This window comes from Falco biarmicus, chromosome 8 (assembly GCF_023638135.1).
Source record: "Falco biarmicus isolate bFalBia1 chromosome 8, bFalBia1.pri, whole genome shotgun sequence".
Lineage (NCBI taxonomy): Eukaryota > Metazoa > Chordata > Aves > Falconiformes > Falconidae > Falco > Falco biarmicus.
Window position 1 is genome coordinate 9,153,355 of NC_079295.1, and position 17,449 is coordinate 9,170,803.

At 47.2% G+C, this 17,449-nt stretch overlaps 1 long non-coding RNA gene across 1 annotated transcript in view; it reads left to right on the plus strand.

Moving 5' to 3' along the window:
• The window catches only part of LOC130154262 (uncharacterized), a 79,816-nt gene that overhangs the window by 25,272 nt on the left and 37,095 nt on the right, over positions 1 to 17,449 (plus strand). Inside the window, exon 5 of the long non-coding RNA XR_008823663.1 lies at positions 17,176 to 17,310. This is a non-coding gene — a long non-coding RNA (uncharacterized LOC130154262). The remainder of the gene's footprint in view (positions 1 to 17,175; positions 17,311 to 17,449) is intronic.

Sequence of the window (17,449 nt, forward strand, 5' to 3'; positions counted from 1 at the left end):
AACCACTTGCACAACACGCCCCTCCCTGGGTTTGCTTTTTCAAGTGTGAGCCAGTATGCAAACTTTTTCTTGGAGGTATGCCAAGGTCCTCCTTAGGACAGGGGCAAATCTCCTCCTTTTCCCCAAACCCATGCTGGTGTTCTTGGGCTGGCATCACTGTCATTGTCATTCTGGCCTCAACAGCCATGCAAAAGCTCCATGTGCATAGAGCGCCAGCACCATATTTTCCCAGCCATTATGACCCTGTTAAGGTGAACCACCCCTATGCAGCCCTGCTGCTGCAGGTGCTGCTCACCAGCAATCAGGTTTGCTTGCTGCAGCAGGGTGTTGACCCTGCTGTGTTTTGCAACAAATGGAAAAAATCAGAGTTGTGCCCCACACCAGTAATCTCGGCCACAACCCCTTATTTTCTTCCACGCCAACAGTTTGGTATCATCAGCGATGTATGTGGGAAAATGGATGCCTTGGTTAAACCCGCTGGCTGTTGATGCCAGCCTGTTGCAGTTGAAACAGGCATTGATTTCTGGTGGTGTGCCCATGCAGTGCTTCCCCAGCAGCTACTTCCCATCGTCACGGAGGAAACTAGGAGTGTGGGCACAGCACCACTGTGCTGCAATTTAACAAACCAAAATAGTAAAAATCCCTCATGCAGATGAGTTTTTCCTCATGACATTTCCCTTCCCCCTCATCTCCTGCCCTTTTCTGTGGGCTCTGAATTGCAGCACCTGCTTGCTTCAGCTGCTGTGACTAAAACTGGAAAATAAAATGATCAGTGAGGCTTGCTTTCTTCTCCCCAAACAATACCCAAAATCTCCCAAAACTGGCATGCTCTGTGCAAAAACCTCTGCATTAATAAGTGCGCCTTTGGACTCTAAGAAATATCTTTTGTGTGGGGTTCCCCCTGCATTTTAATAAGCCTGGCTTTTTACAAAGACGCCCCCGCAAAAAGAAAAGAGAGAAACAGACACATACACAAAGACAAATTTCATTAGGCTCTAATCTCCTTTCTGACAAATACACTCCTGCCGATCTCTAAGCCCTTTCAGGCCAGCAATGCTTTGCTTTTTTTTTTTTTTTTTTTTTTTTTAAATCTTGTTGTTGTTTTGTTCCCCACCAAAATAAAACTCGTCTCAGGAGGGGACCCTGGTGCAAAACACCGGGTACTAGCATTAAGCTCAGCAATGCTGAAATGGATAACACCACTTTTTTTCTTCTTAAAGGTGTGAAGTTGTTAATGAGGTGCCCCACACGGTAGAAACCCAGCAAATCCTTTGATTAAAACCAGTCCAAGTGGTAGAGGCTGAATTATTTGTACTTGGTCCCTTTGAGGGATGGTAGTGGCAGTGGTTGGGGGGAGAGGAGAAAAAGATGAGAAACAACATATGCTGGACAGTGGGGTTTGCTTAATTTGGCAGTGCAGCTTAAGATAATGTCAGGAAAAGGGAGGGGGTTGTTAAATGGCATCGGTACTTGATACTGTATAAATAAAGATGCTGGCAGGAGGATTTGCTTTGAATTGCAGCATTTTTGGCTGTGGGGGAACTTTTAGCAGAAGATCTCGTGTCTGTATTACGGCAGCAGGACTGTGCTGCTCTCTAGCAGGTCAGATTTTCTATTGGGATGGAGGGAGATCAGTGTGTTAATCCTCACATCTGTACATTTTCTTGAAGTGCTATCTCCTCCCTTGCTGTGGGGTGAGATGTACAGCAAGGGCTCAGTCGTACGCGGTGCCGTGATGGGGCTGATGTGAATTCCCTCGGAAGATTTCTCCCGGTGGCACTCAGGGTCCCACCTTTGAGCTTGGATCCTCAGAGCTAAGGGTTTGGGGTTCTACTGTCATCTTCTATTTCAGTTGGGTCCCCAAATCCTGTGTTTTCCCAGGCTCTCAAGACTTTGGCTGTAAGGTGCCGTACCTATAGTCATGCCAAGGAGCAAAAAAGGGCTGAGCTTTCCCTTGCTCTCTGCTTCGCATCTACTCACCTGCACAATACAAGCTCTTTAACTCTGTTTTATTCCACTTTGATGACTGAAAATATGGCTCCATCATGTGCATATGGGAACTGCAAAGAAGGGGTAAGTACGCTTGGATTACTGAGGTGCAGAACCAAGGCAAAACCAGCACAAAAATAGAGAAATTGCAAGGGAAGGAGCAAAACACCCAATGCAAACTACCTAGTGCTGCATTGCAGGAGGAGTTGACGTTTTTGGCTGGTGGCCCAGCAGAGCATTCCTGGCATAGCTGCTCTGGTCCCGCGGGTATTTAGTTGCTTTGGGGTCCAGGCATATTGGCTGGCTGTGCCAGAGTCCCCGGCTTGCAGCATCCAGGGCATGGTAAGAAGCCAGGTTGTGGGTGTCTGAGCACTTTCGTGGGAGGCAAGATGCTGTGGCTTTGGGATATTGAAGGCTGACGAAGAGTCAGTACCCTGTCTTTAAAGAAATGCCATGCAGGCACCCCGGAACAGGCAGGGCACTGCCTGCCCTGTGGCAGCTGCCAGCCTGAGGCCATCCATGGGGATGGAGTGAGGGGAAAGAGCTAGCAATGACCGGCTGTCCAACGGGAGCAGCTAGGAAAGAAAAACATCTCCTATTTTTCTCGCGTTGGGCTGTTGAGGCTCAAACACACTTAGCAAGTTTCCTAGCCTGCCTGGAGCCGTGGCGGGTGCCGGCAGCTGCCTGTGCTCGTGTGTGTCGTCCCGTTCCCCCCCTGCTACATGTCAGGCTGACAAAAGCTTTTGCAGGGAGCAGCGAAGGGCACGCAGGCAGACGGCTGGCAGGCGGCAACTCATCCGGCTGCCGCAGCTCCGTCATCCCCGTGGGCTCTTGGGTGTAGCACCGCGATCCCCCTGGCTTGATCCCCAGCAGCTCAGCACCATGTAGTTAATGTGGTATGTAAAGGCTTTCCCATCAGCCCTCTCTGGAGCCCAGCCATCAAAACAAGCAGCCCCCCCCCCCCCGGCCAGGGGAGGACAGGAAACGTTGCAACTTCAGCCCCCCCCGGCAGGGCTGGCGTCTGTGTTCCCCAGGGTTTGACAGAAAATGGTCTTTGTGCCCTGCAAAAATGTCGTAATTGCAGACAGTCTGTCCAGCCTGCAAGGAATTCACGGTCTGAGAAATACCCTCTCCCACCCAAAACGTGAGGAAAGGCGTGTCGAGGATGCATGCTCCAGCAGCTGCATTGGTGCCAAGGCTGCGCGCTGGTACGGCTGTGAAGAGCCTGAGTGATGCCAGGGATGGTAACAGGTTGCTTGAAAAGCCAGGCAGCTGGGATGGGTGCTCAGTGCCTTCACTGTGGAGGTTAAAGCACATCCACGGCCCCGCAGGACCTTTCAGTAGAGCCAAGAGCTGTGCAGAGGCAGTTGCAGGTCACTCCTTCACTCTGACAGTGGTGTTCTGATCAGAGAGCTGGGGGGCATAAAAACAGCCGGCTTTTTTCAACATTTGAGAAAACAACCCTCATCGATTCACATGCTGAAAAGAAACCCCATGCACAGGGGGAGCAGATGGCCAAGCTCCTCACCAATGCTGCTCTGCACTGCTGCTTTGCGCTCCCTCCAGCCCCGACGAAAAGCTGCAACAAGGCTCTGACTCTGAGTTACTTTTAGAATTGATTTATTTACAGTTTTTAAAAATAAAAATTTCAAACCCCAGCTAGGGCTGTGAGATTTCCCTTTTCTCAGGGGACAGGTTCAGAGCAGAAGCATGGGGTCCTGCTCCCGGTCCATGTCCAGAGGATGCTCCCGGCTGTTCAGCAGAAGGGGAACACAGCTGCAGCTCTGTGCTCTGCGAGACCTTCCCAGAGGAAACTTCTTGACTACTCACACAGAGAAACATTAGGAAGAAGTCTGATAATTTCAAGTATTTGTGAGTGGGAACTTTTTTGGGGAGAGTTTCATCGGTGCAGTAAATATTTGGTCACCTAAGAGATTTCCTGCACATCATTTGTCTTCTGATTGAATGCTCTGGCTTCATTCCGTAGCTGTTAGTGCACACAGCCAGTTTTCCCTTCTGGGTCAAAAAGGAGTAAAACCAGCCATGCAACTTAATCTTTCTGTGCCACTTTAGGGGTGGGCTTCTGTACAAATCAAATAAATCAGGGGATGCAGCAAGTGGGGAGGTCTTAAAATTTGCCACATTCGCCATAACAGTGACTCCTTCAAATGTGACAACTGACTGCTAGCAAAAATCTCGGCTGAAATCACTTAATCACTGCAAGCAGCTTGAAGCCGGGGAAAAACCCCAAGCAAATAATCCTGTGGTCTTTGGGCAAACAGTCAGATACAAGACTTGCAGAAGCACTGTTGCACTTGGAAGTGCATCTGGTTATTTTACCCAGTGTTATCATTTGGGCTAGTGAAAGCTGTACCCAGCTCTGTAAACGCTCAGTGCTCAGCTATTCAGACTACAGTAATGCTGCTTTAAATGTAGAAGATAGCAAAGACTTCCAAGGAGATCATAGTGAATGCATTTGGAAAATTGCCTACTGCTTACAAAAACAAAAACTCCTCTTGATTCATCTTTAAAAAGAGGAGAAAAGCTGCTGGCTACCTTCTTCACCTCCCTGCAACCCAATAGCATGCTCTCCTTCATGCTATACAGGGAAACAGCAAGTCTGTAAAATGTGAATTAAACATCAGAGATATTTTGGGAGAAAAATCCCAACACCAAACATCTGTTCCTGGGTTTCCCGTGGCCAGAAGGGATAGGTCAAGCTTAGTTGGAGTCAAAGTGCCTTTTGCATCCTGGTCCTCCATGCAGCTCTGCACAAGCTCAGCTCTGAGCGGGTGGATAGCCTGTGCTCTTCAAACTAGATACACGCAGGAGCTCTGCCAGGATCCGTGCACAGGGTTTTGAGCTAAAGCAAATGATGGGTTCTGGACCAGACCTCAAAAACTGAATAAGTAAGCTTCTGCTGCAATGGCTGCCTTTATATTTAAGGTGAAGACAACGTGCAGAAATGGCACATTACTGTGCACAACCGTTGCCATCATGAGAAAATAACTACCTGTCCTTACCCAGCTACCAGGCTCACTTTTAATGGAGCCTGTGTGGGGAGGTCAAAGACTCCCCGTCAGAGAGATTATTACGGAATAAATCAGAGCAGCTTCAAGCGAGCAGCTTTTTTTCATTAGCCAGGGCACAGCAGAGAGATCAGGTATCAGGCACTCCATCCTGGCTCATCCGCAAGGGAGGGTGGAGGAAGAGCACACCAAAACATGTATCTGCTCTGGAAAACTGTAGTGGACACAGTTAAAAAAAATATACATTTTTTTCAGCTAGATAGAATGGAATGATTTACTGAAAGTGGACATTGGATGTAGACTTCTCTCCCGTCTGCCCTGCCTATAAAGTGATCTTTCACATGCTTGTCTTTGGGAAGGTTTTATGAGAGTATGTTGCAGCCTGGGCTTTGCTTGCAAGTCCTTTACTGCCAGGATGATCAGCTTCCCTTCCTCCCCAGGAGGTGTGGTGCAAGGAAGAGAAACAATAATTCCATGGTCCCTGGAGAAGCCAGGGCTGTGCTGTGCCTTGGTCCCTGCCCTGCAACATCATGGGCATTGGGACCCCCTTTTTGGGGGGGAGCGAGGGCAGGCTGGGGGCTCCTAGACAAAGTACCATCCTCAAGTGGATAGATGCCTTTATCGTGGGGTGAATTATCCACTTTAAGGTCTCATTTGGGCTGTGATTCAGGAAAGAGTGATTTGCACTGTCTCTGCCTGGCTGATCACTGGCAATACAACCTCTGCTGCAAGGATGCACGTTGCTTTAGGCAGGACCGAGGTGGTCTGGATGGAGCCGCAGAACCAGTCGCTGCTGCTGAGAGGTGCTGGTTTCCCTGGGAAATCTGAGGTTATGCTGTGGTCCTCGGGAAACTTAACCTAAATTGGAAAAGGAATAAACTGGAAGAACAATAAAAGCGAGGGAATGGAGCGAAGGGTAAACAGAGCAAGAATCATGCGTAATGTTTCCCTAAATCTGGGTCTGAAAGGCATCTAAATATAACAAATATTGAAAACTTTAATCCTGTCCAGTATAAACAACAACAAAGTGTTGGGTTTTTTTTTTCCCCTGCCTGGCAGAGAAATAGGAAAAAATTCCTTTCCAATCCCACAGGCAAATCGAGGACAGGATGAAACCCTGCCCCACGCTGTGGCATAGCCTTTCTTAACCTTTCAGGATGCTCGGGGCAGCGTCTGGGCATGGCCCCATTGAGCCCAGCTTCCCAGTTCACACTGGTTGGGCTGGGAATATCTGAGCATCTGCAGACTGCTCTCGCCAGCACAGCCTTGAAGGAGCACAGAACCAAATCCACCCTATATCATTAAGCAGACCCTTTTACGGCTGCAGCTCAAGCCAGAGTTTTCCCCTTAGTGAAGGAGCACAGGGCTGAGGAAATTTGCGGCAATAACATCTGGCTGCTCTGACCAGCTGTGAGATTTTTAACTGTGTGTGGTTGTCCAAGAGAGCTGGAAAGACCCTGTCCCAAACTGCGTCAGCTCAGAGTTGTAATAAGGGTGGGTTTTTTTTCATTATCTTGAGGAGGGCAGTGGAGGTAGAGCAGATATCAGGAAGGGCAGCCAAAACCATGGAGAGGACAGAGCCCTTCCAGGATGGACTGGAAATGCTGGGGCTACTCAGGCTGGAGGTGGATGATGGAGATCTGCAAAATCGTAATGGCAGTGGGAAAAGCAAATCGGGGAATATTGCTTCCTCGGTGGATGCAGGCAGGAGCTGGAGCTGCTGGAGGCGTCTGAGGGGGAGGGCAGCAGTGCTCATGGATCACCCAAACAAGCATCTCCTATTGCTGTAGAAGACCGAGTGCTGGGCTGGGTGGGCCCTCAGGCTGTCAGGGGCTGGCAGGGTATTTCCCACATTGTTAAGTCCTCAAGCTTGAGATGGCATCTATATTTTTGAATACTGAAGGTCAGAGATCTTTGCACTCGTTTTCCAAACCTTGCTGGTTCTTCTTGTTTTAAAAGCTCACCACGAACCCCTGCAATGTATTCATAGTACCGTGCTGTGGCCAGTTAATCTCCCTGCATTGTATATGGGGGGACAGAGGTAGCAGCTTCCCCAGGCACTCATTCCCCTGAACAAAGCCCTTCTCTGCATATCTCCACTGAGCCAGCTCACTCATTTTAGTAGGTCATCGGCTGGCAAAATGCCTTCCAACCTTTGTAGAATATTTCAGATTGGAAGGGACCATAAGGATCGCCAAGTCCAACTCCATTAAAGGAAAACAAACCTACCTTCTCTTTAACCTCAACCCTTTGTTCTAAAACCATTTGGTTTTGTCTTAGCTCATCCTCTTCCTCATCCCACCACCCCTGAGGCATTGAGCTGAACTCTCTGCACTGGGGCTGGGCTCTGTGACCCCAGTCGATGACTGGGTGTAGGTCCTCTTCACACTGCCGATGACTTCGGGTACTGATGGGTGACACGCTGCCCACCTGCAGAGGGTCCTGCTGGGCAGATCCCCGGGGCTGAGCCTGGCTGACTCATGGTGAATGCAGAGGAGAGGGGCTGATTTGCAGGGTGGAATTCAGCATACAGCTAACCCGCAGCAAATGTTAAACTCCTCATGCTGTGTGGTTAATACAAACTCCCCTGATAGAGGCAGTGCTTAAAACTGTATCGGATTAGGTTGCAAAGACCAAGAGCTAATGCGATACAGCAGAAAAGTGGGGGTGTAGAAGGAGCTCCTTAACTGGTAAAAATGGGGGTGGAGTAGTAAGAGTTTACACCCGAAATCTTTTTCTCCTCTCAGCTCAGAAGTTTTGGCTTTTGCAATAGCCTTCCTCCTCTAAGGCCAAGGGTATGCGAAAGAAGGAGCTGCCAGCAGAAGCTGGTGACCGGCTGTGGACTCAGCTGGGTAAAGAAATCCCTCAAACACGAAAGCCGGAATTTGAGGGTCTTTTCGTGTCATCTATTTCTGATGTCCCAGAGCTGATGGTGGGAACGCTACCTTGATGTTTCCAGCATATCTGGAGGCAGGAAGAGAGTTTTTAGGAGCAGATGAATTGCTGCTGTAAAATACAGAATGTTGTGAATGAATCATGTTTACAGTAGTGCAGATGTTGGCATGTTAATAGCGTTGGAAGAAACTTAGAATGCGTGCAAACTCCTCATTTTGGTAGATTTAATTCAGGCTTAGAATAAACTGCCAGGTAGAGATAAACAGCCAACAACCAAACATAAGCTGGTCTTCGCTGTGCTATGTAGAGTTAGGCTGCAGATTTGTCCTGCGCTGGGCTGCATCGCAGCAGGTTTGGTGCTTAAAATAGATGTGGCTTCTTGGTAGGAGAGAAATTCCCACCTGCAGGTAAAAGCTAATAGCAAGCTCCTAGGCATCAGAAAGAAACCTTCCTGGAAGGGCGGAGTAAGTGGGTTTGTACCCCAGAAATGCACATCACCCTTAGGTTTGGGTTTGAAGGAGCTTATACTGCTGATGGTTAGAGGCAAGGGACTCGCTGTCGCATGGTTTTGGGGGGACAGGAGTGGTTGATGGGTGGTGAAGTGAGAGTTTTTCCAAATATGTGGCCAAGACATTGAAGATAAACAGTGTTAACAAAGCAGTGAATAAACAAAGGATGTCAATATGACCTGATTTCTATCAGTATTCACCAGTATTGAGTCAGTTCCCTGCCATGTGGCCATGGTTTCCTGTTTATACACCGCTTGCAGAGGAGATAGTCACAACAAAAACTGTACCAATCGGTGTCTGTAATTTTCTTATTTCTAGAGCTAAAACCAGCCCCCATTTCTGCAGACATGATGGAGTGGTGAAACTCTTGCTGCCTGCTGTGATCAAGCATGGGTGACTGGGCATCAGTTCTGATTCCCAGGTCCTGTAATCTAGCCACATCTTGTTAAAATCTGAAATAATTCAGTTAATTTAAATAGGGGAGAAAGTGTCATATGCTTGCAAGAAAAAAGACAAGAAATTAATTCTCTGTAATTTTTGTTGTTTCTTGTTTGACATCTGATGACAGGCGTCTCTGGAGTCAATCTTAGGAACATATGTACAAAGCTGTTTAAGGGAAAATTCTGCCTTATCATCTGTAATAATTTATACTCCCAAGGCTGCTTATCTTGTGCTGACTGGTGGGACCTCTGTGTGCAAGCTGAGCTTCTGTAATTAACCTTATTCCAGAAGATGGATACTTCTGGTACCTCCTTTGGTGCTCTTGATGGGAGAAACCTAGATCGATCAGTCATCGCTTCCCTCTCCCGCACGGCATGAGGGAATCTGCACAGGTCTTCAAATTTCCCTGCCAAAAGAAAGTGAAAACCTCACGCAGTTTTGACAGAGGATACTTGAAAGAAAGAAAGAAGAGAGTCTTTGTGGGATTATGGTAATGCAAGGTCTCTCAGAAACACCCAGCCCCAGTCTACACTACCCATGCCAGGCTTGATAGGACTTGTGGGGATGACTGTGAAGGGGTGATGTTACTTTTAAGGCATTATCCCACAGAAACATCTGCTCTGGGTCTGGTAGTTGCTCTGTATTTACTAACCCTCAGTGGAGCCCTCATTGCATGAACCTGTGCAGACCTCACAGCATGACCACCATGGGCTGGAACTGTTTAGTGCTGAGAGACGTAATGGGACATGTGGAGTTAGATGCTCCCCAGGCTCCTCCCAGCTCTGCAGCTGATCCGTCTCCTCCATCTGCTCATGAGCTGTTGTGCAGTCCCTCCCAGTCACACCTTCCCAGGGCAGGAATCGCCAGAAGAGAGTTACGTGCTTACAGCTCCTCTTTTTGGCTTCTGCTGTCTGGAAACTGAGTGACATAGGTGATGAACCAAAGATGGTTACAGAAAGGGAGTGATCACAGAGCTTGCTTTTTCAAAAAATAAGAGATTGTCATATGGGTCCCTTTCTTGGAGATCAGAACTGCCACAAAGTTTGGCAAAGCTTTAATTGGAGCAATGAAGGGCAAAATAAGGAAAGATGAATCTATTTTACTTTTAAAAAAAATAAAAAATTGAGTTACTTGGTGAGGTCTGCAGTAATTTTATTTTTTTTTTACATTGTCCAAGTTTTGTTTACCTTTGTGTCAATCTTGTGAGGATTTTGACTCTATTTTAGTGGCATATGAAGAATTTCCTGTTTGTTTGTATTTTAAGGAACTTGATGAGTATTTCCATATAAAGAAGCAGGTCTGAAAGAGAGGGTTTGTCTCAGGGAGGAGAACATTTTCCATTTTCCAGGATACCCTGAGATGATGCTACATACTCAGCCACAGAGATGTTGGCTTGCAGAAGCACTGGTGGCCAGATATGGAGGCAGGCTAAGATGCTCTCTTTCTGCTGAAGCATGCATGCTGCTGTTCATCTGCACACAGAAAGTCAAACCTTATCCTTGCCAAGTGGCTTTAATACGGTATCATCAATCCATACCGCAAACAATTAGCATTGTGGCAGTGCGAGGCACAGCTTTGACAAGGTCATTTATGAAAGTCTAAATACGGGGAGAGGAAAGCAGCAAAACTGTCAAGCCACCCCATTTCCTCTTTGTTCCACAACAAGAGCCAAGGTTATGGCTTGAACAATGGATTAACTAAAAAATTACAGGCACAGAAAACCCTGGAAAAATGAGGGAGGAAGAAGTTTCACTCCCACCTTAACAACATCTGATGTGGGGCTGCTGGGCGAGGCAGAGGATAGGCAGAAGCCACCTTCATCAAGGAAGGCTTTAAAAAATTGAGGAGTTCTTGTTGGAAGGCTCAAGGAGAGAAAAGAAGAGCCAGAAGAATGCTCATCCTCCGCCTTGGTGGCTTTAGGAGTCACCGGTCCGTGCAGCCAGTAGGTCAGACCAAGTTCAGCAGTTAATGCCTGAACTCTCCCCAAAGTGACTCCTTGCTCTTGCATATGCGTTGGCTTACGATAATCATTTCAGTTTGTTTTTATACACCATAATTACTTTGCTCTGCGGAAACACGCCTGAAACAACTGCAAAAATGCTGGAGTTAAGGCATTTCTGGAGTGGGGGTTTCCGAATCACCTCGATAATCCCTGAATCCCAAGAGATGCGCTTAGTTTTTGAGGCTCACTCTGCTTTTGGCCCCAGGTGAGGATAACACTCAAATCCATCCCTGCTCCTCGCCTCTCAGCCAGCGTTGCTGCTGCATTTCACCTCGCTGAGACCAGATGCAGTGGGGAGGACAAGTCAAAAAGCCAGAGCACCGCTATGAGTTAAGCTGGGGCTCAGCATCCTTGCAGCCGCATGGTTGAATTCCAAAGATCCCTTTTCTTTCTTCGGCGTATGCTGTGTTAATTTGTCAAGTTTTATCTATTTCTGCTACCCTAGCAGCTGCAGCGTGTGTCAAATACTCCCGGCTCCACCAGCCTTGGGCTGGAAAAGCAACAAAAGCGGAGGCCTTCAGCCTTTTTCATGTAAATGGTTTTTTCGGGGTGTAATTGTCTCGCAAACCCAACTGAAGGCACTTAAATTGGTTTAAAGGTTTGCAGTTACATGATTTTGACAGCTCCAGCCATACCCAGCTTGTTCTGGTATTCGTGGGCTCGTCACATGGATTTTTACTGTCAAACGGAGCTTTTTTTTCTATCGCCTAACATCAGTTAATAGGCACTTAAGATGAAGTAATTTCCTTTTTATTTTCTTACTCGGTCTCTGCTGATCAATGTGGGATGAGATCACCTGAATTTTATTTGAGGGGTCAAAGGAAAAATTGGCAACATCTACCTAGGGCTTTCCCGCTCCCCACACCACACACACCCCCCCCTTCTCTTTCAACAGGGTGGGATTTTTGCAGAACAATTAACATTCATTTGCTAAGTGGTTTTGCAAGCATATTTACAAGAAATGCAAAACTCCCAGGACTATGGTGGCTTTGTTTTCTACCCTTCACCTAACTTTAGCCCCTCGATTCTGCAGTTTTTATGTACGTGCCTAAGTCTCAGCTCATGCCAAGGCAACTGAGAGATTGCATGCCTAAAGCGGAACGTATCTGCAAACCTCCCTAAGGTGGAAGTGCTAAGATAAAAGAGATCTTAAGCTTTTTGAAAATGCTGATGTATCACAGCTTAAAAGTAGAGGCTGTTTAGACCTCTCAAGGTGTTGTGCAAGGGAATTTCAGTTGGAGGTGAAGAGCTTGAGAATACCACTGCCCCAGCGGATAAAGTGGGTCTCTGATGTTAGCCTTCCACTAAGATAACCCAAGGAAGCTGACGCCTCCAGGACTGTATTGTTTCACATCAACCCGTCTGCTGGCAGAGCAAAGGCGATAGCAGGGGTGTTGATTTATGAAGTGGTGGCTGAGTTCCCAACCAGAAGCAGCAGAGATGTTTCGTGTGTGAAATATGATGGCTTGGAGGCGTGCGGTCTGCCTTGAGTCCAGATGCGTGTTGAGTTTCTCCAGCCCGGTCAAAGTCACTCACTGATTTGGGAACATCAAAAAAAAAAAAAAAAAAAAAGCCTCTTCCCAGCTGCCTGTTTTTCATGTAACTTGTAGGCACAGAGTGACAACAAGATCTCTTTCTTTCTGTTGGGTTTTGCATGAAGTTGGCCAATACATTCAGTAATGATTAAGGGAGCACAGGCAAATACACATATGCTCTCCCTAGGAAATGAATAAAAATGGAATTACTCCTTCCCAACCAATTCATGGACTTCAAAGAAGAAACCCAGCTGAGGGTTGTGGCTATGGAAAAGATTGACAAGGGATGGTGAGAAGGGATAAATTTAGCAGGATGGGACAAGCCAACCTGAAGACCCCCTCCCACATCATGAATATAGCCCCTTGAGAGCATTCACTGGGAGAGTCTCCACTTAATTACAGCCTAATTGCTGCTCTGGGTGCAGTTCTCATGCCTTTTGAAGATGTCTTGAGACTGGCCAGTGGAAAACTGCTCTAAAACATGGTTTTTTAAGATATCAGGCCAAGTTAAAGGAAATGTGCCAAGGAGTCATGGGTAGGATTGGAGCCTATCAAGATGCAGAGATGAGAAAACGTATTATCTTGCTCCCTCAAGTGGGAATAATTAACTGCATTTGAACACGGGTATTGTGAGTCCTGGAAATAGTCATAGGGACAGAAGCAGCAGAAGCAAACTCAGGTATAATTTAACGCTTCTTCTCCTTTTATCCATCATACTTCAGAGCAAAGGGATTTCCGCTGCAGGAGTAACCAAGTCAGAGGCGTAATACTGGGGTGGTTTAGGAATGACCTTTCATAATATTAAAAAAAAAATAAATGTTTGAAAATTAAATATCAGAAGAATTATGATGCAGAAATTAGAATTTAATGCAGAGTTTTAAACCTGATAGAAATAAAGAACTCATCCAAAGGACCTGGAAGAAATGATAGCTAATAAGAATTATGGTGGATAACTGCTTTAGTAGATCAGCGTGCTCAAGGAGAACATACAGGAGGTGGGCAAAAGCTTCTTTAGTCTGTAGCTGACCACCTAGCGTGTGGAGAAAGAGATCCAAAGGGGAGGAATGGTCAGGGCTGCCCAAGGTCAGGGGCAAGAGGATCCTACCATGACCACCCAAAGCACCACGTGGCCCCGACCAGGGCTGAGGATACTGCAGGTGCCACCCGCGAGGCAGCGGCTTGGGCTCCAGAGTTGGTGCATTAATAAAATCACCCTTGTTCAAGGTTACGGCATGAGTTGATTGCTTCTGATTAGGGATTTGTATTCAGTTGTGACATCCTGCAATTTTTATTACCTTTATGGTAATAATTGCAAATAATAAAATGACAAACTATTGTAATTGAACTTTAATTAATTACAAATCCATTACTTTTAAGTTTATTCATGGTAAGGACAATGATACTGAAAACAATTCATTAAAGCACTTGATATGTAAATTGTGAAGTAAAGCATTAATATCAGGCAGCTCATGTATTCACTTTCTGCATAGCAGTAGAGGATTTGTTTAAGGAAAGACAGCTCCCCTGGCTGATTTTAAGTGCTTGCTTTAGGGAGCAGAGAAATAACCGGATACTCACGAGCTGAAATTATTCCCAAAGTCAGGGTCTGCATCCTCTAAAGCAAAACGCTAAGCAAGCAGAAAAGATATCCCTGCCCAGGCTTGCTACTGTGCATGGCTAATCACTTTAACAGCCGCAGGGAGACGTGGCAATGCTCTAGTGAGGTGGGATGGAGGGCAGTTCTCTCAGTCTGCATGCTTCAGTCCCAACAGGTAACCCTACGTAGGCAGTGCTTAGGGAGAGGGTCAGCATTGCTCTTGTAACACCAGGCAAGCAAAGCACCCTTTTCTTCAGCTATAAACACCTCCCCACCTCCCCCCCAAACCACTACATTTTTATCCTACAGAACTGGTCCTTTTCTGGCAGGGCAGCAAACCTTTTATCCTGGCACTCTAAACTGAAATAATCTCATTTGTGATGGTCTATTTGTCTTCAGCTTTTGCCGACTTAATTCAGTGTAACAAGCTGAGCTGGACTCTGCTTCCCCCAGATAAGCTGAGCACAGACCGCTGTGTGTCACCACAGTAAGTGGTCCGTGTCAGGTACAGGATGCTAATGGTATGATACAAGTCCGTATCATACTATTCACATTCAGAAAGTCTCGTCCTTGGCCCTAAAGGAGTATCTTCTGCAGCAGAAGTGCCCTGTGTACCATCTCCACTGTGGCTCCTTCTCCCCAGGCAGCAGAGACGAGTCATTGCTGCTGGGTCAGGCCATGTGCTGCAGGCAAATGGCACATGGGTATTTTATTTGCCTCCTCTACTCCGTGGGAATGGGCTGCAGTCTTCACACAGAAAAGCAAAAGGATTGAGAAGTGCACAGCAAAATGCTCAGGGATGCTCAGCCCTGGAAGGCGCAGGCTGCACGATACAAAGAGTGCTGGAGGGATGCGTTGCTGCTGAGCGCAGCCTTCCCCGGAAAAGCTGGCTCGGCACCATCTCTCACAGTTAGCAGCTTTGTCCACCTCCTTCCAACAGCCTGCGGCACGCTGGCCTGGTGGAGGTCACTGTAAAGCTCTTTTCTTTCCTCCATTGCTATTTTCAGGTGGAGGCATCAGCACCATGCTGGGAAGCACAAGATAATATTAGAATTCTGCTAAAGGGGTCTGGCATTTTACAGCAGCACCCTCTGTGCTCCTAGTTGTCTGCAGCCCATGTGTAATTCTATCGAACTTTTGCAAGCTAGTGGAAGAAGAAGCTTTTCTGTCAAGGGGGAAGGCAGGAATAAAGGGGAGACGTGATCAGACAGAAAGGCACCTCCAGCTCGGACAAGGAGAGCCTAAAGCAGGGAGGCACACCCAAGGTTAATAACATGTTGCTCCACCAGCTTCTATCTAATCTTGGAAAACGTCCTCTGCTGCAAAGAAAAATGGGAAAGTGATTATGTGACTTGAAATAAGGTCCTGCTCTACTGTCTAGACAGCTTTAAAAAACATCAAGCTAGGGTGTTCCTATTTATGAAAAATGCAGCTGTACTTCTGCCTTCCTCGAGCGAGAGAAGAAAGTGGTGCACTTGAGGTCATTTGGCTGCAGTGCGCTTGCTGAGCCTGTCCATGGGAATTTATTCCTCTCTCTTTCTTTATTTGTTTTATTCCTTGTGCTGCACAGCTTGTGCTTCCAACCTGCCATCTCCAGCCCTCTCGGCCGCTGAGCTCGGTCCTCAGGGAGGCAGAGGGGGGGGCTGCCTGCACCCTGCTGCCAGCCCAGTGGGGCTGCCTGCACTGGGACAACCTGTCAGACCAGCGTCCCTGCGAGGGTCCACAAGCCAGGATGGCTGCTGGGTGCTAACCCAGGCTTTTTTCTTGTTGTACTATCGCAGTAGGGATGGCTGCCCAGAGCAAAATTGAAGGCAGCCTCCAGGTCCTTAATAGAGTCTCTTACAGACTCTCTCTTAAATTGGAAGGATTTCATTTGCCCTAAATGCAACCTCGGCAATTCCCTTCTGCTTTTTTTTTTTTTTTTTCCTTTTTTTTTCCCCCTAGTAAATTATGTGCATAGGGTTTGACCTTTTCTTTTTCTGATGGGATCTAGGCAGGTGGAATCTGATGCCCAAATTGGCTGGGCAGGATTTTCAGCAGTGCCCAGCACCAGCAGGAGGCCTGCTGCTCAGCATCCTCTGTTAATGGGACTCAGCACCACATCACTGCTAAGGCTCAACCTTGGACGGTCTGAAAAAAAACTCTATTGATCATGGGGCTGTGTCCTACAAAAGGGGGAAATGGGTCAGCAGATATGTTAATCCCAGCTTGATCTAAAGTCTTCGGGACAGGTGGCAACCTTCATTTAATGGAACAATGAGATCATTAGGAATTTGTAATGAACTGTACCCGCAGCCATGAAAGTAGGTCACCCTTACCCCAGGAACACTTCAAAATGAGTCTGTCCCCATTCATGTGCAGCAGCAGAGATGGCCGGGGGCAGACTGACAGCTCTGTCTTGGGATTTGCTAACCAGACAATTTTAGGAACAAAACGGGGCAAATGCTAGAGCTGTAAAATGAGTTATAAGTTGACTTAAAAAGTGGGCTGATTCAGTTTGAGGCGTCAAGTCTCACTGGTCACAGGCTGTAGCCCTGCTGCCCTGGAGGGTGGCCAGTTTGGGAAGAGCCAGAGTCCCAGGTCAGGGATGTTAATCACCCAGGAAGAAAAGGGAAGAGATCCTTCCTTTGTCCCCAGGGGAAGCTTCATTCACCTCTGGGCATCATGTAGGTAACCCTATTTCCATGCCCCGAGAGCCTCCCAAAAGGTGCCTCCTCCCTGCAGCACTCTTCAGCTAGAGGTGATGCCTTCGCTGGTGAGCTTGAGGCTTTTGGATACTTTCTCCGCTGCCTTCAGGGCTGAAGTTTGGATGCTTCTGGGATTGATGTGGTACTGCTCCCATGTCAGGACACCTGAGTAGCTAGCTGAGACCCAAGGAAAAGAAGAAATGACCCCTTGACCCTTCTGTTATGATGTCCAGCCCATTCCCAACACAGAACTGGCTGGTAACTGACAGTTACAAACAATGGAGGTCTCCTGTGCCCAGGACTCTTGGAGCAGCCCTTCAGCCCTGCCCAAGGTCACAAGACTTGCAAGTCAAATATGCTGCATGTCAGTAAACCATCTATGAACTTTTCCCTTCTCTTACTGACACTTGTGGATGTAAAACCAAGTGCTTGTGATAGGACTACAAATCTAAAAAGCTTCTTTTCTTCCCTCCACCTTCTTTTGCCCCCAGATCTTGACATTCCTACAGTCCTATGTAACTTATTAACCACCAAGCAAGCAGCCTGCTGCCCTGCAGGAGAACAGGCAGGCTGGGGTACGGGGAGGAGAGAAGTTTGCTCAGCTAGCAGAAGTCCCAAGGCTGAAGGTAGGAAAGGTTAAGAAAATATTTTGCTAAAGATGCAATAAGCAGTAGTGGGGTTTGGAGGGTTATTTCATTTTATATTTTTTTTTTTTAAGAAGGGTATTTAAAGCAAGCATTTTACAATTATTTATACACAAGAAAC